Source organism: Sorex araneus, chromosome X (assembly GCF_027595985.1).
Source record: "Sorex araneus isolate mSorAra2 chromosome X, mSorAra2.pri, whole genome shotgun sequence".
In the NCBI taxonomy this organism is placed as follows: Eukaryota; Metazoa; Chordata; class Mammalia; order Eulipotyphla; family Soricidae; genus Sorex; species Sorex araneus.
In genome coordinates, this window is record NC_073313.1 from 295028565 (window position 1) to 295053660 (window position 25096).

Genomic DNA, 25096 nt, shown 5'->3' on the forward strand with positions numbered 1-25096 from the left:
CACAGCTAGGGGCCCATTTCTCAGTCCTCAAAAGCAAATACAAGATTGGATGTTATCCCTTTCAATCATTTAGATGTAAAAGGGGGGAGGAAATTGGTAAACCATATCATATTTATAAAACACAGACTTTAGATAATGTTTTGTGTGATTTTAATCTAAGGGTGATGCAGAGATTGCACATTTTCAGATGACAGCTAGGGCTTTGCCAACATGTCTGAGAAGATTCTGTTATAATATATATGGAATGCAGTTTTCTGTACATCTTTTTTTTTTTAAATTATGTCTGTCTCTTGAACTCTACTCATTGACTAAAAAATCTGCTAATTTCTCTGAAAATGCAGCATCCTGTTTTATAGAGAAGCATTGATAAGTACTAACAATAATGAGCAAAACTTGAGAAAATTACCTAATTAAATGATCATTCTGAGTTTTTTTGAATGTAGTGGAAACCACTACAACCTAAGGATAATCCTTACATTTTCTGCTCTCTGAACAAATCCCACTTCTTTCATTTTATTAAGAGGAAACTTTGATTATGAGGAGAGAGACTGGAAGAACTCTATGTTAAATATTTATGCTTCTCTGGATGAGTTGTTCTATAATGTAAGATTAAATGGTTTTATATATTATGCTTCTCCCTCATAATACAAACAAAAACAAGAATTATAAAGTTGGGGTGATAATGAAACTGGGTCAAAATTTTTCTCATGAGAAATATGTAGGGTTATTATGTACAGTCCAGGGCAATGGATATGAACCAGGAAAATGGTTAACATAGCTCCCTGCTTTAGGCACTAGTAGAATATTAGAAAATTAAAATATATATGTAACCTCTTTAGTTTCGGAAAGTCAGTATAGGAAAAAGGTTTCCTTGGGCTGGAGAGATAGTGGAGTGGGCAGGGCACCTGCTTCTAATTTGACTGACCTGGCTAGGTCCCTGTGCCAAGTAAGATCCTCTAAGCACGCCAGTAGTAATTTCTGAGCACAGTTTGGTGTGGCCAAAAACTACAATTTCCACATGTGGGTTACTCGGTTAGTGCCACAATAAACACAGAAGCACAAATATCCTTTTAAAATGATGTTTTGGTACCCCTTGGTAGATGCTAAAAGGTAGAATTACCCGGATACCGCATGCCTGGCTGTCTTCCCCGGGGCCCCTCGGAGGGGATGGGCTCCAGCTTTCCTCCCTACCTCGAGCAGAGCTCCCCGCCCCAAGCAGAGCCCCAAGCAGTGCCAAAGACCACCGAAACCTATCTAGAGCCATGCTCGAGGCCTCTCTCCACACGATCGGACGGGCCTCACACATGAAGGTACCGGCAGAGAAACCCAGGTGTGTGTAATTCCATCCAAGGCTAATATTCAGAGACTTAAAAGCGAGCTCCCAGAAGCACGCAGACAAAAAGCGGCCGCACAATATCTTGTAACCTGCTTCTCCCTCTGGAAAAAACAGGCAAGCTTCTGAGAGTTTCCTGCCCACATGGGATAGCCTTGCAAGCTGCCCATGGTGTATTCATATGCTAAATCCAGTAACAAGCTGGATCTCATTTCCATGACCCTGAAAGAGCCTCCAGTGTGACATCATTGGGAGGGCCTAGTCGAGAGAGACTTCTAAGATCTCAGGGAAAGGACGAATGGAGAGGTTACTGAGCCCGCTTGAAAAGTCGGCAATTAATGGGGATTTTGTGATTCGTGATGGAAGCACAATTCTTAGGTTGGTTTTTTGTTTTGTTTTGTTTTGTTTCTGTAGAAATGTCCATATTGTCTCTTAAAGAGGTTGATGGATAGACATCCCCACCAACAATGGATGCAGATTCCTTTCTCCACCCCTATCCCGACATCCCTGGAGCATCACTTGTTTCTGCTCTTGGCATCTGCTAGTCACTAGCCTCACTCGTGTGAACTGGTACTTTATTGTTTTGGTTTATACTTCCCTAAAGATAAGTGACAAAGAGACATTTGCATATATCTCCTGGCCGTTTATATGTCTTTTTTGAGGAAGTGCTTTGCTCATCTCTTCTCCCATGTTTTTGTGGGGTTGTTTGTTTTTGTCTGTTAAGTTTTGCAATTAACCTCTATGGATCCTGGATATTGGCCCTTTGTCAGATGTCTGGTGAGCAAATATTTTCTCCTCAGTGGTGTGTCTTTTCATTCTAGTCATCGTTTTATTTTTTCAAAGCACAGAAGCTTCTTAATTTGATGTAGTTTCCATTTGTTAATTTTGATTTGTTTTCTTGGCCAATAGTATTGAGTCATTGAAGATGCCTCTAGAATCAATATCATGTAGAATTCTGTTTTCCTTGATGTATTTTATGGATTTGGGCCTAATATCAAGGTATTGGATCCATTTTCAATTAACTTTTGTGTGTTGTGTAAGAAATATCCAGATTTTTTTGTTGTTTGTTGCACACCAGTTTAACCAGCACCATTTGTTGAAGAATTTTTCTTTGCTCTACTTCATGCACCTAAATCCGTTGTCAAATATTAGCTGTTCATATACCTAAGGGTCTGTCACTAAGTCTTGATTCCATTCTACTGGTCTGAGAGTCTGTCTTTATTCCAATACAGCACAGTCTTGATTGCTATAGCTTTATGGTATAATTTAAAGTTGGGAAATGAAAAACCTCCTGTCTTCTTTTTTTTTCCTGAGGATTGCTTTGGCTATTCAGGGAGTTTTATTACTCTATATAAATGTTAACAGTACTTTATCCATGTTCTTAAAAAATGACATGGGAATTTTTATGGGGGCTGCATTGAATCCGGGAGTACTTTGTGTAGTAACACAGAGCTTTTAAAATAGGTACTTTATTTATGATGTCTATTTCCATGTCAGACTCTGACCTAGCTTGTGTCTATGTAATGTCCCCCTTCATATCTTCAGATATTCCATAGCCACGAATATGATATATTATCGAAAACTCTTTGTTAATTAATAATACTTATTTTTATTTTAAACTTTTGTTCAAATTGAAACTACCAGGATATTAGGTTATTTTCTGAGGAAAAATGATGTATTCCCTTTATGCATTTCTGGAAATAAAATATCAAGTTTTTTCACCAACTTTAATTAATGTAAAATATTGAAAGTAGGGATTCTTGAGTAATTGGAGTGGTAATCAAATGAGTTATGTTTATAGAAAACTTTCTCATGATAATTTAATCTTATCACTATAATTAAGATCACATTTCTTCAATTCAAATTTTCCACTTTTGACCTGATGGTCTTTTAACTTCTTAAAATATTTCTTCTACCTAGAATTTTGAAAATTACTGTATTTTTATCAAGATATATGTATTTAAAATGTTTAGAACTAAACAGTTTAATAATTATGTATATTTTCTGCATCCAGAATAATAGTACAGCTCACAAGGCAAATTTCCTTTCATACAGGTGACCCAGATTTCATCCCTGGTACTCCGTATGGTCCCCCAAATGCCCCCAAGATTGAGCTTTGAGTGCAGAGCCAGGAGTAATCCTTGAGCATCAGTAGATGTGGCCTCCAAACAAACAAAAACATAATAAAATGTTATATTTTAGTTTTTAACTGAAGCACTGTGGTTTATAATTTTGTTAAGGATAGCGTTTCATGCACACATCATTTTAATTTCATACCCATTACAAGAATGTGCATCTCTCTCCAGAAATGCCAAGGACTCCTTTCATATACTTCCAGGTTTGCTTAGTTCTGTGTGCCTACTGTAGTTCGTTGTCTTTGGTTATTTGTTGTCTGTTTTTTTTAACTTCCCACAAAGAGGGAGATAATTCTGTAGCTGTCCTTATTTTTCTGGCTTCATGAAACATGACCCCCTTCTGTTTCATCCATGTACTTGCAAATTTCATGATTTTTTCTTTTTCTATAGCCAAACTAGCATTCTATTGTGATATATACCACCATTTCTTTATTTTTCCAACCATTGTTGGACACATTGGTTCTTTCCAGATCTAGGTTCTAGTGACTATAGAGGAAGTACTCTCAGGAGCACAGATGTCTTTCTGAAATAGTGATTTTGGATCTTTGTGTAGATGCAAAGAAGGGTGATTTAGGGGATATTATGTGGATGCAGAAAAAAAATAACACTGAACTATTTGTGGTGGGAATATTGACTGGTTCATCTTCTTTCAAAAACAATATGAGAACTTCTAAAAAACTATAGTCATGTAGTTTTATAAAACAAACTTTCCCCTCAGAATCTTATAGCTCATAACCTTAAAAATCACTTTGAAATGTGAGATACTTCGAACAATTGGAAGCAAATTCAGTGTGATTGCAATGAATTTTTCTTTTAGTTATTTATGCAATAAAAGTCTGGGGCAAGAACTATGTTTTACATGTACTAACTTCAGCATTGTGCAGTGTTGGTACTATAAAAAATGAAAAAAAATTGTTGATACTTCCAAAGAAAATTTGTAAGAGAAAGGGCAATTCACATGCATGCCTTAATAAATATTATATTTCAAGGACACTGAAAAGAGTTTTCTTTAGGTTATTCCACTGAAAAGCACAATTTACCACTCTGAAGCAAATTGTGTTTGCTCTGAGATTCAGATGTTTATCAGACCTTTGATATATGATGTTGCACCAAAAATGGGAAGATTGCTAAATAAGTAAAGATAAAGCATTATGTATATCTTTGTTTAACCATCGAATTTACATGGTATATTTATATAATGCATGCCTTAAAAATTGCTTATAGCCAAAACATCTTAAAGAAACTAAATAAAGAATAGTACTTGATCAAGATAAAGATAAACTGAAATTAATATTTTTGATTTTTTGAATTTACCTTGCCAAGATTACAGATCTAACAACAATGACATACATTTTAAAATTTAGAAAAGCCTATGCATTAATGTTTTTATTATGAAATTGTACTTAAAAAAGGTCACTTTGACACAGAAAGTATTTTATTGTGCTGTAAGCAACAGCATTCCTTATGTAAGAAACCAAGAGCAACCTGCAGAAAAGTTCTGTGAAGGAGCCTAACTAGGAGGAAAACGGAAAAGTGCACTAGAGGAGAAGCATTTCAGACTGAATCAAAAGGAAAGAGAAAAAAGAGCAATGAGAAATTCTTTATGGAGTGGTGGTCAAACTTTGTAAATAACTTAGAAATCTATTACTTTGTTTTAGGAATAACTTTTATGCATTTGAAAACAAAATAAAACTTGAATTCATTCCCCTGCCCCCATCCCCCCATTCCATCCCCCCCCAAAAGTAAAATATATATAAACACAAGAAAAAGAGCACTTTGGCCACAATTTACATTGCAGATACTTCACTTAAAATTCTGGAAGAGGTCCCGAGTTGTATTGGGCTCTAACCTTGCACACCATGGTGACCAGGGTTCAATCCCTGGCACCCCAAATGCTTCTGGAGTGCACCAGGAATGACTCCTGAGTGCAGGAGCAGGAGTTAAGGCCTAAGAACCTCCATATGTTGCCAAAAATGAACAAAACAAAACAAAAACCCAAATGTCAAGAGTGAGTGAGCCACTTCAAAGAATAAAATGGAACAAGACTGTGAAGGCTTTGTAAGAAGAGGAAACTCAATCTAGAACAAATGATCAGGAAAACACCATTCCTCACAGCATCCATCCAGTGTCTCTTCTCAGATGTTATTGAAAAGCTTTCAAACTTCCAATTACAAACATTCTTGGGCAATTTAGTTAGATTTTAAATGTATAGATGAATCAGAAGCATAGAATATTTGAACATACATGTTTATGTCACTTGTTGTAGCAGGAAAAGTAGTAGTTTAAAAAAATTGAAGCACAATGTTTTTAAAGCTATGTTTTTCATTTTCCTAAGTTCTAGAGAGGCAGAAAAAAATTATTTTAAAGAAAAAGTTTTATGTATGTTGTTTTAAGATAGTTTTGTTATTTAAAGCAAATGTGAAAAACATATAGGATTTACTTATAAGTTTAGTGTTAGTTACATATAAAATTAGACACAAGCAAAATATTTGAAGTAGGTTACTATTTGAAACTTAAAATTTTTTGCCTACAATATTACTTATGTGATTGATATTTGGGGGTCTAATAAAAAGAAAAATAACATTCTTTTTATCAAGCTGTTTATGCCAGGTAGATGTATAATAGTAATGGGGTAGTGAATGGGGGTAGTGAACAATTGAATCATCCAGTTCCTTATATAGTTATTAGGTTTTGATAAATCAAGTCAGTAGTCAATTTCACCAGCTAATGGCTCTTTACATAAGCCTCTTTCACATAGCAGCTGAGTTAAATTACCCTGAATTTTTTTTTTTGAGCAATAGTTATTTTACAGATACTAAAGTCATTTATCGTCTTTCATGGAAAAAAAAAACTTCAATATTTCAAATAGCTTTAAAATGCCAAATGGCAATTAGACTATGCTGTGAACTAATCTCTTGCCAAAATTAATATTTTAACTTAGTTATGCCCTTTGAGATAAGTATCACGTGCCAGTAAATATTGGTTTTAATATTTATGAAAATGAATCTGGCTAAAGCAATCACTTTAATTTAAAAAAAAATATTTCACACTGATCTTTCACTAAGTTATCCAAATCCCATATCAGCTTGTATATTAGTCAAATTTTAAACTATGATCAAAATGTTAAAATTTTTCCTCTGGTGTGGATATGTATTTAGGTCATTAAATGAAAGAAATTATAACTTAAAATAAGAAATGTTTCGAAATATATTCTTATACTCATCGTTGCTTGATACAGAATTTGTTTAAAAATACTTAACTGGTGCCATAGAAAAGAAGAATGTCAAATTTTATTCTCGTTAGGTGATGAATGAACAATATACCTCAATCTGGAGTATAGATTGATATCAGATGTATTCAAATTCAAATCATTCTCCACTAGCTGAGCCCATCATTGTGACACTATCAGTGTGTCCCTACGTATAATGTATATTTGAAAAATAGCAACTAAATGTGGCCTTTGAGTGTCACCAGTATGGGGGATAAGGTTAAAGTGTATGTCAGTGTGTGTCAGTGAAAGTATTTGTTAGTACAACATAAATTATATTATGTATAATACCTGAGTACATGGTGGACACAGTGAAAGAGATGTTCAATAATTCATAGCAATGGAGAGTCTTAGTTAATAACTTTTTTTTTTTAATTTTGAGGGGCTTCCCAAGCAGTGGTCAAGAGGCCCAGTGTCTCTCCTGAAAATTCTCAACCAATCGTGCTGACAGGTAAACCCTAGGATCTGAGATAAAGAGAAAAGTGCCTTCCATAGAAGAGGGAGCATGGCAGGAGGGAAACAGGGGACACTGGTGGTGAGAAATGCACACTTATGAAGGGACAGGTGTTAGAACACTATACATCACGGAAACCCATTCATGAGCAACTTTGTAACTGTGTATCTCTCTGTGAGTCAATTAATAAATAAATTTAAAATAAATTTTAAAAACAAAGAAGAAAAAATGTTAGCATCATATTTTAATAAACAATTAATAAATAAATATAAAAACAAAATGGCTAAGCAAGACACACGAAAGGATAAAATATTTATTTACTTAATATGTTAAAAACCTGCTCTGCTAGCCTGTTAGTTTGAGGTGGTAAAATATAAGGTTTTTCTTTGTTGATTTTAAAAAACTTTTTCAATATGGAAGAAAAGTGGGTTACCCACCCCTTGGTGTATTTTGATTCTATATATTTCTGAGAGTGTTTTAGTTACCTCTGAAAGAACGATTGGAAGTTCTTAAAATTTATGTGATAGTTGTATTTATATTAAACTAAATTTAGGGAAAAAATCCATTATAAATGCCTTTGAAAGCAATAAAAAGGGCAAGCAAATGATAGGAAGTGAACAGTGAATGATAAAATCATATTCAGACACTTCTTGGAAAGTAAGCATGGGGCAAAGGAAGAAATGGCTTTCATATGACCCCACAATACCACTTCTGGGAATATATCCCAAGGATGCAAAAAAAGCACAGTAGAAATGACATATGTACCTATATATTCATTGCAGCAATGTTCACAATAGCCAAAATCTGGAAAGAACCAGAGTGCCCTAAAACAGATGACTGGTTAAATAAACTTTGGTACATCTATGCAATAGAATACTATGCAGCTGTTAGGAGAGATGAAATCATGAAATTTGCTTATAAATAAATGGATAGACATGGAGAATATCATGCTAAGTGAAATGAGTCAGAAAGTGAGGGACAGACATAGAAGAACTGCACTCATTTGTGGAGTATAGGATAACATAACATGAAGCTGAAACCTAAGGACAGTAGATGCACGGGCAAGGAGGATGCCCTATAGCTGAAAGACTGTTTCACGAGCAGAGGGGAGAAGGCAGATGGAATAAAGAAGGAATCACTAAGAAAATGATGGCTGGTGGAATCAGTCAGGATGGGAGATTCGTGCTGAAAGTAGATAATGGACCAAACATGATGACTTCTCAGTGTCTATGTTGCAAGCCATAAGCCCAAAAGTATAGAGAGAATATGGGGAATATTATCTGCCATGGATGCAGGGGGAGGTTGAGAAAGGGGGGGACATACCCAGGATATCGTTGGTGGGGAATGTGCACTGGTGGAGGGATGGGTGTCTGATCATTGTGTAATTGTACCCCAAACATGAAAGCTTGTAACTATCTCATGGTAATTCAATAAAATTAAAAAAAAAAAAGAAACGGCCGGACACAGGGGCTAACAGGAGCTTTGGCAGACTGGGGGCTCATTGCCCCTGCTTCATAATCTTCCCTTATTCATTCCTCATGTGCTGAAAAAGTGAGAAAAGAGAATCCAATTGGTGATTGTACATCATCTTCCTATTACCATAGGATCAAAGGAGGCAAATGATATGCTCTGAGGTATACTTGGTTGTCTTGGTACCAATTCATAAGTTTAAAATCTTTGATAATAATTTTCTGTAATACATTATCATGCTTATATGATAAAAATGTAAATTATATCACTTATTTAATATGCACCAAAGTATTTCAGAAAAATTAATGAACTTTTTAATGCTTACAATAGCCCATGTAAAGGGGACAATCACCAGCAGATGGAAAAGGAGAAACATGAAGTTAGAATTAAATAAATGAAAGAACCCTTAAATTCTTTTAATTCAGTCATTCCTATAAGGGTGGTGGTTTGGAAGAAATTAATAGATATATTGGGAATCCCCTACACTGTCATTTGGCATGTAGCAAATTTGTATCTCTCTTCTCTAGCTTAGACACAGATACAAAGAGGGTTTTTTTTTGACATCCCAGCTTTTTTGTTTGGGGGATAGACAGGGATCACTCCCGGCAGTGTTCAAAGAGATGTATGAGGTCTAAAGGATGGAATCAGCTTTGGCTGTATCAAGGCAGTGCCTTACCTCCCTACTATCTCTCTGGTTCACAACTTTTACTTCCTCAAAATATCATGATAATCCGTGAGAACTTTGCAAAACCAGAAAGTAAAAAAAAACAGTGTTAATTCTTGCATAGTGCAATGCAACAAAAATTAATCAAGTTAAAGGCAATAGTTTAGTTTCAGATTTAATTTATTTCATTGAATTGGTTTACTATTGGGACTTTGGTTTATGATTGGGACTCTGATTCAAAGTACTTAAAACAAGAACAACTTGTGCAAGGATGAATTTGGGAAAACTCCAAAAAGTATCAGGCAAATAATCTTTTTAGTTAATTAAGAGTAAGTTGGAATCCTACTGTTTAATGTTGATTACTAACCCATATGTGTATTTATCTCAACTCTTTTTTTGTTGGGATGAATATTGAATTAATCACTAACTGTGGAATTTAGGACTTACTCCTGGCTCTGCACTCAAGGATCACTCCTGGATTAGCTCAGGAGATCATAGAGAGTGCTGGGGATTGAACTCAGGTAGACTGTGTGCAAGGCAAGCACACTACCCCTTGTAGTATTATTATGTCCATATAAATATTTTTTAATATGACTTCTTTCATATGTAACAATATACAGACAACTTAGTCATTGCCTTTTTCCCTTTAGTGAAAATTTTGTGTCATTAATTGATCACTTTTCCAATGTAGAAAGGAAACAGTCATTGTGTTTTGTTTCGCCATTTGAGGATCCTGTAATGATTTCATTTTCATTACATAAGAATCTCATTACATGAAATTTCATTTCATGTACATAAATTTATATATATACATATATGTGTATATTATATACACATATACAATATACATATATATATCTGTCACTGTCACCTATTATCCCATTATTCATCAATTTGCTCAAGCGGGAACCAGTAATGTCTCCATTGTGAGACTTGTTATTACTGCTTTTGGCATATCGAATATGCCACGGGTAGCTTGCCAGGCTCTCGAGAGGGACAGAGGAATCAAACCCGGGTCATCTGCGTGCAAGGCAAATGCCCTACTCGCTGTGCTATCACTGCAGCCCATATATATATATATGTATACATATATACATATATATATGTATTATACATATATATATCAGAATATCAGAGCCACACATACTGTTTTGTGCTGCTGGATATTAGAGAAGCTACTGTTATGTCCATGTAAATCAGTAAAACATCCAGTAAATAGGACCGTTTTCTAGGTGAAGATGCTCTATATATTCAGCATATGCCAGTGATGGATGATTGGAGGTACACTTATCTTTTCTTCTCTGAAACTCACACTTTTTACAGCTACAATGACTAAACACAAGTCTGTAAAGAAAGGAACATGGTTTCTGATAGAAAAACCATCATATAACGGAGCACTTTCTTTACTCTAAGGATAGCAGTGGGGATATTCCTGAACCGAAATTTCAAGATGTTTCATTAATAGTGAAGAACTGGTTTAGTTTAAATATAGCAACCCCAAAAGACTGTTGCATTGCCCTTGAACAATGTAATTGGGCTGGATTTCTGTTTGTTTTTTTTTCTTTTTTGGGTCTCACCCTGCGATGCACAGGGGTTACTCCTGGCTCTTCTCTCAGGAATTCTCCTGGCGGTGATCGGTGATCGGGGGACTATATAGGATGCCGGGGGTAGAACCCGGGTCAGCTGCATGCAAGGCAAACGTCCTACCCACTGTGCTATCTCTGGGGATGGATTTCTGATCAGAATCCCAATATCAACTGACAGATCACCAATCCCTTAGTCATCAGTTATGAAGTATAGTGTGTTTGTATATAATCACCTTAATATGCCTGCTCTTTTGAAAATCCCTATCTTAAATGACTGCAGTAAATACTTTGACATTTAACAAGCTAAATTTGAGTGTACTAGAATACCACATGGCCTGAGGTAAAGAAGAGGAATTAGCACATAATGTAGCAGTTTTACAGTGCTACCCATAGTTTACAAGAAATGTTCTTGGCCTTGAAACAGGAATTCACTTTTTTAACCAATCGCATACTTAATTCTTTCTTACTCTTTCCACTTTTCTTTGTAAAAGTAAATTAGAGCTAGCTAACTAACTGCAAAACTAAACCAAAACAAAATTCAAATACTCCATTCTGTCAATGCATGTCAATATAGTAAAACCAGCAGAAAGTTATTGAAATTGCTTTTGCAGGATTTAGATGAAATTAATTATAAACTCCCCACTTACCAATACACAAGCTTTTAATCTTGACTAAGTATTAACTTTTCCCCATTAATGACTACTTAATGGAAATTAAACCTTTTCTCATTTCTGAGAATATCATGGTCTAGCTAGGAATGGTTGAAATTTATAATCACACGGGAAATGGAGCTAGGGAGAGAGCTCAAAAGGCTAGGATGAATGTCTTGCACATTTTAGGTCTCTAGTTCAATCCTTGGAACCCCAAGACCATTCAAATTAGGCTGGCTTTAACTCTACAGGCCCCTGCAAAGCTATGGGTGGCACTGTGCCTCTAAGGATGTACCTGAAGCCAGCAAACCTGGGTTGAGCATGACAGGAAGTGGCCCTACACTCCTTTAGCTCGGCCTGGGAGCCCTCCTGTTCCCAACTTCTCATACTTCTCCCCCAAACTGAAAAAATAAATGAAAGCCAGGTGTGGGTGCAGTCCCAGGTGTGAGGTTGCATAACGAAGAACACCTAGAGAGTTTTTCAAGCTGCACCTGGCAATACCCTTCCACACCTTGCCAATACATTTGTTTCCAAATAAGCATGCTAAGGCACACAAAATTATTAGTGAAGGCTGTGACGTGCTGAGAGATGTATGCTCTGGAATTTTATTTCTCACTTTATTATTGTTTTTGAGAGGGGGAATTGGGCTGCTCTTGGTGGTACACAAGGTTACACATGGCTCTGTGCTCAGGAATTGTTCCTGCCCAGGCTCAGTGGGTACTATGTGGTTACAGGGATCAAATCAAGGTCCACTGAATGCAAGGCAAGTACTTAATCTCTGTACCATCTCTCCTACCCAAGAAGATGTACACTTTGAAAAATTATTTTATAATGAAACACAATAAATGTGAAAAATTTCATCTGTGATTTATGTTTCAAGTTCATTCTTTGCTCAACTCTCCAATCCTACTGGAGATAAATTACTAAAGTAAATTTCAAACAAGATAGTAAGGGAATGAAGAACATAAAAGCTTCAATTTTTATTTAACCTTTTCATTAAATAATAAAGAATTCTTATAAAAACTCACACTTTCAATTAAAAAGTAGCAAATATAACATTTTACAAATATTGTCTCGCTGCTACACACATAACATGAAATAGTTTGCTCTCTTTATTGAAACTGAATCCGAAGTTCAGACAGTAACTACTCCTAATCACAAATATAACTAAGCCCAAGTATTCATCACCAGAAATTTTTATAGAGACAAAGAAATTTTCATAAATTCTGGACCATCCACAGTGAATATAATAGGTATCAATACATATATGAGAATGTTGAATTGTCATACATATTTCCTTATTACCAACAGCGTACAGCCCAAATTAGTCACTGGAACATTTTCTATAAGGGTACTGGATTTTTGTGGTATCAATATATTGATATGGTTTTATATAATTATATAACATATCACTGGATCACTGGATCACTGTCATCCCATTGCTCGTAGATTTGCTTGAGCAGGCACCAGTAACGTCTCCATTGTGAGACTTATTATCAGTGATTTTGGTATACCGAATACACCACAGATAGCTTGCCAGACTCTGCCTTGCAGGCGAGATACTCTCGGTAGCTTACTGGGCTCTCCGAGAGGGGTGGAGGAATCGAACCCAGGTCGGTTGCATGGAAGGCAAATGCCCTACATGCTGGGCTATCACTCCGGCCATTTTATAACATGAAATTTTATAAAGCATTTTTTGTAGCCCATGACAGCTTATCCTTCACTGCAAACCTAATTTTTATGCAATTATTTCAAATGTATTCATAAATTATAGTTAATCAAAAATATATAGATAACAAACCTATGTTGTAGGTCATGGATTATGGGAATCCCGAGGTGAAAGAAGTACAGATCATTTCCCAGTAACTTGCATGCTCAAGGAAGTAAACTGAAAGCTAAAATAGTAATCAAATATGTGTTAGTCTGGCAGTTTACCAATAAAGTGTTTTTTGTTTGGTTAATCATGAATTGTAACTGGTATATGGAGTTTATGTTAAAAATGTTAGAAGATTTTAACTCAACTTGAAAATATATTTTTTACCAATAATATATGTGAGTAGAGAGCATTAATATATCAATTTCAATATTTTAAATCCTATCTATCTACAGGTGTGTGTAATCCCATCAATGCCCAACATCCAGAGAGAGACTTAAAAGCAAGCTCTCAGAAGAGAGTGATGCAGAGTCTCTTGCCTGCACACCTGGCTGTCTTCCCTGGGGCGCCTCAAAGAGGATGGGCTCCAGCTTCGCTCCCCACCCCGAGCAGAGCTCCCGGTGGCCGAAGACCACCGTAACCTAGCTACAGCCATGCTTAAGGCCCCTCTCCACACATTTGGACAAGCCTCATGCATGAAGGTACAGGCAGAGGAACCCAGCTGTGTGTTGTTGGAGACTGTTCAGGACCCTGAACGAGGGCCCCGGAACCTTTACCCTGGACAAAACGGAAAATTCCATTACCAGCGTTTGCATAATCTGAGGCACAGGTGCCCTTGTGACAAAGGAAATAGCTAAATTCAAGAAGTAAAAGTAGCCCAGGGCAGTTAACCACGGGACCCCAAGAGCCCGTAAAGTAGAATGCCTTCCTTTACACTAAAAGCCTTGTACATTCCTCCTGACAGATGCTCCTGCCAGATAAACCCTTGTCTTCCCCTCCCCACTATTTCTCAACCGACTCTCATAGAATATTGTAGCCCACCAAAGAATGCCCCGAACTTTTCCTTATTTGGTCTGAGAAGACACTTCCCTGATGATTGACAACTCATGTACCAACCCCCTGCTAAAAAAGATATAAAACCAGCATGACTGCCAATAAAGACGCTCTTGATCAGCATGTGTTTTCTTGAGCCCCTTTCTTCCTAACCTCACCAGTTTTATTTTCAGATCGGGACCGTTCATAGAACCCACCCAATTAGGAGCGCTTTCCACTGTTGTGTCTTCGCGGGCCGGAGAGATTTCGGGGGAACATGCAGTGTGTAATTCCATCAACGGTCAACATACAGAGACTTAAAAACAGGCTCCCAGAAGAGATATCTTATAACCTACTTCTCCCTCTGGGAGAAACTAGCAAGCTACTGATAGCTTCCTGCCCACATGGGACAGCCTTGCAAGCTTCCCATGGTGTATCCATATGCAAAAGCCAGTAACCAGCTGGATCTCATTCCCCTGACCCTGAAAGAGCCTCCAATGCGGCATCGTTCGGAAGGCTGAGTGGAGAGAGGCTTCTAAAATCTCAGGAATAGGATGAATGGAGAGGTTACTGAGACCACTTGAGAGAAACTCGACAATAACAGGATTTCGTGATTTGTGATTCGTGATCTATCTATACTTATTTGTTGTGTACAGATTTATTCTAATTGCTAGGAGAATATGGCCCAGTCCATCTGCTCTTTTCTTTTGGGGGGGTCACACCCAGCAATGCACAGGTGTTACTCCTGGCTCATATACTCAGGAATTACTCCTGGCAGTGCTCAGGGGACCATATAGGATGCTGAGGATTGACCCGGAGTCAGCCGCGTGCAAGGTAAACGCCCTATGAGCTGTGCTATTGCTTCAGCCCGCATCTGCTCTTTGAAATGAGATAGGATAAGCATGGGTATTATATGGCCATCACTTTCTATGATGGGTGAGACAGCATAAAAACATATATGATGATAAGAAATCACGAGTTATGCTTGGAAGTTCAAGTTTGTAATGTGACATTAGGTTAACATGGGATTTCCAGTGAATATTTGATGATTGAGTTTTTAGTTCTTTCATAATCCCTGGGTTAGTGATGGAAATTTAGAAACTAATGGTATTTAAAATCATGGACATAAGTGTAAATGAGAGAGGTCCAAAGATTAAGTTAATATAAATTGTTTAGGACTGGGGAGAAAGTTGGATGAACTTGTAGAAAAAATTAGGAAGGGTGGACAATTAGGAAGAGAACTAAAAGAGTGGTAAACTTAAAGCCAAGTGAAGAAATTGCTTTAAAATAAAGAAAGTTAAAGAAAGTTAAGCTGATCCCAGATAATTGTTTTTGTTTATTTTTTGAGGCATGATTGTGAATGGATTGTTGGTTTTAGTTTGACCTCTTTTTTATTATTTGCATACAGAAGTGCCATTGATTTCTGCATGTTCATTTTGTGGCCTGCTATGTCATTATAGAGCTTTTTAAAAAATCTGGGAACTATATTATTATAGAGCTTTTAAAAAAAATCTTGGAGTCATTTTTTCTTTCTGCAGAGTCATTAGGATTTTCTTGATATGACAATATGACATTTGCAAATAGTGATAGCGTGCCTTCTTATCTAATCTGGATGCTTATATAGCTCTCTTTATCCTAATTGCTGTGGCAAGGACTTCCAATACTATATTGAATAATAGAGCTGAGAGTGGGCAACAATTTCTTATTCATGGTTAGGGGAAAGACAATTTTTTTTAACATTGAGTAAAATGTTACCTGTATATTCATGGTAAATGAATTTAAGTATATTAAGGAAAGATTCTTCTACCGACTTTAATGTGAGATTCTATCAGATTAGGTGGATGTTAATCTGGTCAAATATTTTCTCAGAGTATATTAATATAATCATATGGCTTAATATTTTCTTGTATTTATATGTTAATATATGTATATAAGGTAATATATATGTGCATATATATAATCATACTTGCATACAGAGATACTTGGTCTTGGTGTATGACCTTCGGATATATTTTGGGTTTTGTTGGATTCAATTTGATAATTTTATTAAGGATATATCAGTTAGGGATATAGATCCATAGTTTTCTTTTTCACTGGTGTTTCTGTCTGCTTTCAATATCAGGATGATGTTTGCCTCAAAGTAACGTTGGGAGAGTTCTATTTCTTTGACTTACTGGAAGAGCCTCTAAAGAATTTGAGGTACTCATTGGTAAACCTATCTGGGCCCAGGCTTTTGTTTGGGGAAATTGTTGACTATTCCTTTAATTATCTTGATAGTTATTGATCTTTCCAGGTGCTCTGCTTCCTCCTCGTTCTGACAAGCAAGGTAAGAAAAGCCCAGAAATGTATCTATTTCTTCTACATTCTCCAATTTTATGGCATAGATATTTTTATAGAAACCCCTGATGAGTCTTTCACTTTTTGTGCTTTCCATTATAATGTCTCCCCTGTAATTTCTGATTTGGTTTATTACATTTTTCTCTTTTTTTCTTTGTTATTCTAGTTAATGGTTTGTTAATATTATTTGTTCTATTCTAATAGTATCTTTGTTTAATTTCTCTTTAGAAATTCTTCATCTTAGTTTTATTGATTTCTATAAGTTAGGTATAATAACACACAAAAGAACTAATACTTCTAAAGTATGTTAGAAACACAAGAAAATAGAAATACATTCCTTATTCATGTATTCTACACAAAGTACTATATACATTCAATACAGTCCCTATAAACTACCTATGGCATATTTTAAAGACATACAAAATGTTATTGAAATTTAATTGAAGTAATAAATTCCTGGAATATCCAAAGCAGTCCAGGTGGGGGATGAAGAAGATAGGAGGTTTCTCTTTCCCTAACTTTAATTTATACTATAAATCTACACCAATCAAGACAGTTTGTGATACTAGAATGAAGACAGGTGCTTAAAATAATGGAATAGCATTGAAAACCCAGGGACAAATCATCAGGTGTATTGACTGTTAATCATTAACACAAGTGGCAGATGGGTAGATCTTTCAATACATGGTGTTGAGAATACTGGTCAGTCACATGTGAAAAATAAAACACAGACCCTTAACTCATACCAGACAAAAAAGATGATTCAAAATGATTTAGAGATCTTGATATAAAACCTCAGTGTTTAACACAAGGAAATCAGATAATCACTGATTTCAAGACATTGAGTATAGAAGTATCTTAATTGTCCAATGCCATTGGCCAAGGAAACAGAAGCAAAGATAAGCAAATTGGAGTACATCAAATTATGAAATGTCAGTACTACAGAAAAAATTACCAAAATAATAAGAGACCCCACAAAGTGGGTTACAATATTTGTCTATTACCCATCTGGTATATTGTTAGTACCCAAGACATATAAAGCACTGGTAGTAATTTACAGAAAAAAAACATAAAAATATGGGAAAAGAGGAAGTGATGGACAAAAGGTATATGAAAAAATTCTCTGCATCACTGATCATCAGAAAAACGTAAATCGAAGCAAAGAAATAACATCTCACAGCAGTGAGACTGACATATATCACAATGAAAAACTGTCAGGGTCCTGGCCAGTAGACCCCAGCAAACTGGAGTATGATCCCCCAGCCACCAGACTTACTCCCTATAGGAGAGGGAGTGGAAGGGGAGAAGCCCCTGCCTTGCCCCTCAGTGCACTGAGGCCACCCCATCGCTGCCACCGAGAAAGAACCACAGAGAGGGGGGGGAGAGTTGGAGGTCAAGCAACTCTCATTTTTTTAGAGCTCACGCTCTAATATTTAAAGGCAAAAATTTAGGGAGGAGTGGACACCATGGACACCTGGTTATCAGCTCTGGAGTAAACATTTTGCTGGGCCCTTTACAGATATTAACTAATGATTTATGTTCCCCTCTTCTCAAGGTAGGGTATGCTAGCTCAGACAAGTGGTGACTTTCAAGTTTCATCCCATTACGTATATATAATAGAATACCATTCTGCTGTATATGTGAAATCACATGGTTTGTTACTACATGTAAGTATCTGGAGAGTATTAGTCTATTTGAAGTTAGTCAGAAGAGAGGGACAGACACAGAATTTTTTCTTATATTTGGGATATAAGGAAACACAGTATGTGAAAAATAAATTGTCATACAATAGTCAACAGAACTGAGCTTACCATGGCAGGAAAAGAGTTGGAAAATGCTCTATTGAAAGTTGTGATGTTAGAATGTTGTCTGCATGCTATCATATCAATTGAGAGTATTATAAATCATGGCACCAACAATGAATATTTTTGATGAAGAAAAGTGATTACCCATGCCAAATGTGGCCAGTTGCTTCAATAATATAAAGAGTTGACTTATAGATTCATGAGCATCTTCAGAAGAGCCCGTTCAGAACAGTGAGGTGAAAGCTTGTGTGGAATGAGTTTCAGAGAGAAGAGGAAGTAAGAAACTGAAGCAGAAATATAGCCACAGTTTTGTATTCCATGTGTTCTTCTATTAAAACTTCAATGACTACAGTAAGAATGATTTTAGAGGGCTTATGCTAATGCACAATAGCAGCATAGAAAGTTTAGAAATGGAAACAGACCAGATGGCTACCATCAACTCATTTGGAGATCCATTTTAGTTCCATTGAGCTCAATTATGACTCCCTAGTAACGTCTCTTAAAATATACATTTCATGACATTCTTACCAAAGTGAGAAATACAGTCTATACATGCTTTTTTTTTCCTCCTCTCTGGGGGGCACACTTAGTGGTACTCAGAGATTACTCACTGTCTCTATGCTCAAGGATTACAGTGTTAGGGGGACCATATGTGGTGCTGGGGACTGAGTACAAATTGGCTGTGAGCCATCAAGTGCCTTCCCCAGGGTACTATTTCCCTGATCCCCAGGAATATTTTTTATAAGGAAAAGTTACTGTAACCTTTCTTCAGTATTCAGTTGCGGTATACCCTTAAACATTTGTTTTTATTTATCTTTATAAAATAATAGTTTGTCTTTGAAGCATCATAGTTGCTAGTGATTAAGTGATTAGAACACTGACAGTGGGATCCCATTTCAAATACTAATTCATATTCTATGATCACTGTAACCTAAAAGAAGTTTATGTTTCAGTTTTCTCACTGGCAAATGGAGCAACTACCAGAGAGTGCTCTTCAGGGTCAAATAAATTAATACACTAATACTTTTAATGTCTAGAATTGATCCTAACTATACTGAATTCTCATCCAATGATAATATTAATATGCATGTTTTTAATATGATGATACTTGAGTATAGAAATGAATAGCAGGTGGTTTAGACACTAAAGGATTAAAATATAATTGAATTAATTTTAAGTATTATGATTCAGAAATTGAGACATTCATGTACATTTTGAGATTCTCAGGTTATTTATAAATATAATAGTAAGCTTATAATGATAAATTAGTTAATATTTTTAAATAATAGATGGAAGGTATTGCATGTTCTACATCACAGAATACTTTGAAAAATTAGAGAATAGGGCTGGAGAGATAGTACAGTAGATAAGGTGTTTGCCTTGAACACAGCCAATGCAGATTCACTATACCCTGCATCTCATATAATCCCTTAAGCATTACTAGGAGTAACCCATGAGCATTGCCAGGTATGACCCCAAAGCAACAACAACAAAAAATTAAAAAAAGAGAAAAAAATAAGTGGATGTTTTAAGTTCTTAGCAGTACTTTAATATTTAATAAGCATTTTGACCATTTTTATAAGTGTCATTCTTATCTTTCTACATATCTGTTATTATATATAGAATATTATCTGTACCCATGATTGAAACAATTTTATCAATCTTTATTTATGATGTGGCAAAGCCTCCTAAGATGCCCCATACTGATATTTCCCCTTTATTCTTTTTTATAATAGAACTTTTGAGTTCGGTTTGTGCATATATCCCTAGATAGAGAATACATACATTGTTATCTTTGCAATTAAATATGGCTATGTGAACAAGTTCTTGAATTATGTGTGTATATTATACATATATTTACAAATATATATACACACAGACATATATATGTGTATACATTATATATATATACATATATAAGTATACAGGGCTTTCCATTAAAACAAGTGAACAGATGCATTTCTCCTTTTATCCTTTTCTATGAATTGTGCATGATGGACCACATTGGGCAGTAGCTTGAAGAGAACTGAATATGCCAACACTCCAGGACAGTAGTTTTAAAATGTGATTCCTGGAATAGTAGCTTCAGTCTATTTCTTCTTCCATGTGTGAAGTAGGTAAAATGAATTAAAAATTCCCAGTTCCAACCCCAGATTTACTGAATCAGAAACTATGGGGGTGGGACTGCAATCTGTTCTGACAACTCCCTCTAGGACATTCTGATGCACAGAAAGTTGGAGAATCACTTTCTTAGACCCACTTAATGGAACAGCAGGATAACAAAAGCCCCTGGCCTCTGGGTGATTTTCTATACAGAACCACCTGTCTTCCAGAGACTTCCTATTCTTCCATAAGAAATGCTTTTCTATTTTGATTGTGCTACTATTTGTGAACCTTTGTTGCAATAGCTTAGCAGGCAGTCACTTTATTTAAAGCTTTAGTGTACAGTTTTGGCTTCTTGTTCATAATAGTCAAATTTTAATGGGAAAGAACAAAATTGAAAAAAAATAGGTATTAATAATTAAACACTGTTTTTAGAAGAGCAGAGAAAATTGACTTGGTTTCAATTTGCAGGGCTCACTAGTCAAAAATCTCATAAATACACAGTACAAATGTATTCACAAATACACATTATGAATAATATTTTTAGTAATATAAACATATTTCTCAGAACTAAGGTAATCCAGGAGTAAATCACATAATTAGAATGACACACAAACATATTTAGATGATTTTACAATTAATCATATCTTAAACTAGAATTCATTTTCTTTTCATTTGATTCAGTACAATTCAATAAAGTGTGATTAATATTTAATAGGAGTATATTATGCTTTAAAGCCTGAGAATGCATTGAGGAAACAAAGACAATTGAGACATACCCTAAAACTACCCTAAAGGAGCTCTCATTCTTGGAAATAATTGCAATTGAATTTCCAGAGCTGCATAATGAATCACGTACTTGTTTCATAGTATACTTCTTAACCCATTCCTTTAAGAAACTTTGTCAAAATAGCGTGTTAAATAGTCTTAACTTTATTATTAATTTTTTCCTTAGCCTTTTTTCCACAAGGCTGCATATTATATATGTTTGTTTCTATATCTTCTAGCTGTTAAGTTGATCTTTAATTGAGGTGTCATTTACATATGATAAAATGTGCTCATCTTCAGAATACATTCTGGAACTGTGGTGCTGCATAAAGGAGTGGCATAATGAGTTGAATTTAACAAGGAGTTTTTGAATCTTTATCTTGATGATTTCTATGTGGTCTTTACTTAGTCTTTAATTAAGTTCAACTTTTCTATCCCTCAAAATGGTGACAATAATTCCAGTTTTGCTTTTTTTGTTGCTATTCTTGTTTTCTATACCATATCCAGCTGTACTCAGAATGGAGGAAATCAAAGTGGATGAAAAGAAGAAAAGAGGAAGGAAGAAAAGAAGGAAGGAGTGGTGATATTTGCCAAAATAAGCAAGCAAAAGTAAGAACAAGTATGACTAGAAGTTGCCAGATATTTTTTATTTTGTTATAGGCAAGAAGATGGGAGCTCTTGTAAGGTATGTTTGAGAAAACAGTATCTAAAACTTGAACCAGCCCGAGGAATGAAGAATCCTCAAAAGACTCATCGCAAGAGCCTGGGAAACCATTCAGATTCAGAATTCAAGGAGCAACACGGATGGGTCTCTGGGAGGAGATTCATTCTGAACAAAGGCCGAGAAGAATATCAAAAGACCATCAACTCCTCCGAGCTCTACCTGTTGGCCATCACCCTAGCAACATACTGGGAGGGTGGGGGAAGGTTTTGAGAAGACTGTGCATAAACTCACTGCACATTGGAAGAGGAGTGTAAGTTGCCTGTGCCTATGGTTCTTGCATCTCCCCTGCTGAGATGTGCACTTCCACGCTATATGGTTGCATCTCTAGAGCTCTCTCTGTTCTAGAGAAGCCGAGTTCTCTCTTGAGCTTGTATCATAATCTACCCCTCTCTTTCCCTTCGAGTCCCTACTAAACTTGATGGATTTCATTACGTACTCCTCCTGGAATTCTTTTCTGTAAGGGAAAGGTGATGGATTGAAAAGTATGGCTAAGGTCTAGGACTGACTTTCTTTTTCTGCAAAGAGCAATTCCTTGCTCCAGCTGGTACTCCAAGAAATCAGTTGGTGGGGATCTTCTGCCATGTCGTGTAAAACAAGTGGCAGCTTCCCAGCGGGGTTGGAGGGTCCTCTTAGACTTTGATCGGTCCTCAATCTCCCAGGGGCTGCCCTGGGTGACAGAGGGGGACAGAGAAAAGTGGTAGATTTCTTTTTCCTTGTCACCTCACCTCTCTCCTCCCCACTTCACATGAGATACACAAGGCAACTCTCAAAAACTTCTCTTTTTTTGTTCCATTTTACTTTGTTTCCACCAATAGTTTCTTATACTTAAAAATTCTGCGACCATTGAAATAATTTCCTCGAGTTGTGAACTCTTGTAAAAATCTGTTATTTTTAAGGTCAGAAGAGAAAAAGAAAATAAAAAGTTGTCATACTATTTAAATTTCTGTGAATCTAATTTACTTTTAAAGTAAATTCTTCACTATTAGAAATAGTCCTTTTAGTTAATGAAATGCTTAAAGAAAACTTTGCCCTGGGCAAAATATTCTGTGAATTTGGACACTAGCAAATAGTTGAAATAAAAAGATACTAAATAAAACATGTATTTCCTTCTAAGTTATTAAGAGTCACAGTAAATAATATCCACTTCCCTTAACTAAATTCCTTTTAATCTAACACATTATATTAATTGCTCCTGATAGTTTTGATTTTAGCAGTAAATTCTAAGCATTAACATCACACAGTGCAAAACATCTCCATTATAATACTTGATAATGTTATTAAGCTTCTTTAAACTTCAATTTATATACCTTGCAATTTTCCAAATAACATTTAACTTCCCTTTAATAATAGATTGAACATTGAAAATTACCCTACTGACTATAGAAACATAAGAAACAAAAAGTTTTCATCTTGAGTAGCAGCTAAAGACATAAGCTATTAGTATGTCAGGAAATGTTAAGGAATTATTTGCAAGGTATATTTCAGACAAGGTTAGAATGAACTAGAGAGCTTTATTATAGTGATATGATACATAAGTAAGGCCTTTTACATTAGCATCCATAATTGTTTTTAAAAATTCTGTCAGAAATGAGACTAGAAGAATTAGGTGATAAAAGAGGATAAAATGGGGTCAAATGAGAATTTAAGTATATTCTCAAGAGAGAAGGGATAGGAAACAATTATTAGGAAAGAGAAAAGAACTAAATAATGGTGTAAATGTTCCAAATGGGACAAAATGAGATATATTGAGTGTATGTATGTGGAGGGGAAAGTATTCTTGAGTAGGCCTGTGGACCGTTCATTGTATAAGAGAAAGGCTGAATTTGGGGCTACAGGGATTGGCAAATAAACAACTGTGGTGGGTGCTATAGGAAGGTCTTTTCTCATTTCAATTTTGAATAAATGAGAATGAAAGTGAAAATTGTAGGCATTTGATAAAGTTGTATGGAATAGTTAAGCTTACCAGTGAGAAAATATTAAAGTTTAAATGTGTCGCAGGAAGTTGAAGTGATACTGTACAGATTGAAATGTGAATTTAATTCAAATAAAATTAGGCAAATATTGCAAGGGATAGTATTGTAAATGAAATATATTATTTATGCTAATTACAAGATCCTCCCATGGTTATAGGAAGATACATATGTCTTTGTAGGAGAGCAAACAACTACTGTTCCCATAAAACCTCTTCAGTAAAAGGTTAATTTCACAAGTGGGATCATGAAGGCAAAATGGTGATTACCTTTGTAAAAAACACATGTAATCATCTTCCCCATGTCTTCTCCCAGAAGACCTAATCAATCAGTAGAGAAGGTAGAATTTAAATGGTTTTATTAATCCCCTTTTAGGTATTTCTCTCAACTGATATCTTTCCATCCGAAGCCCTCTGTGATGAATTATTCAGCTCTATAGGATCTTTCTTCTGTATATGGGAATAAAATATTCTTATAAAAATTTTCTCTTATTGTCTTTTTTTCCTTTTATGCTGGTTTGGTTATTTCTCCTTTTTTTTTTTTTTTTTTTTTTTTTTAAGGAACCCATAAGAGAGGTATGTTATATATTGAGAGTCCTGATGTATACCTTCAAACTTATTTTGAAAAATTCCTTCATAGAATACAAGCAAAATAATGAGTGTGGTTATTAGGTTAAGGAGAGTAGCTGGAGAAGACCAAACATAAAGCGGGTTGCCACAGGGGGGAGGGAAACACTAGCTGCGAAAATGGAGGGCATAGAACAAGTTGAAGGGCTAAAGAATTAGCTTTTTTGAATCTAAAGTTTTATTTCTTCTCTTGTGGGGGAGGAAGGGCAGCTTTTGAATAATACCCAGTGATTATTGGGGGCTATTCACAGCTATGCTGTGAGGTTGACCCTGGTGATATTCAAGATACCCTGTGGTTGTTGGGGTGGAAAAGATAGGATTTACCATTTTCTTTTTTTATTTTTTGAAGTACCAGATTTTATTCAGAGGTTTCTGAGGGAAGGAAGAAGGGATAAGTGGGAGAGAGAATAGTAGGAGTAACGCACTCAAGAGAGACCACGAGCTTCTCCAAGTGTGGAGGAAGCTCTACACACACCCTAGCACTGGACACAAAAGCATGAAAGTACACATCTCAAGG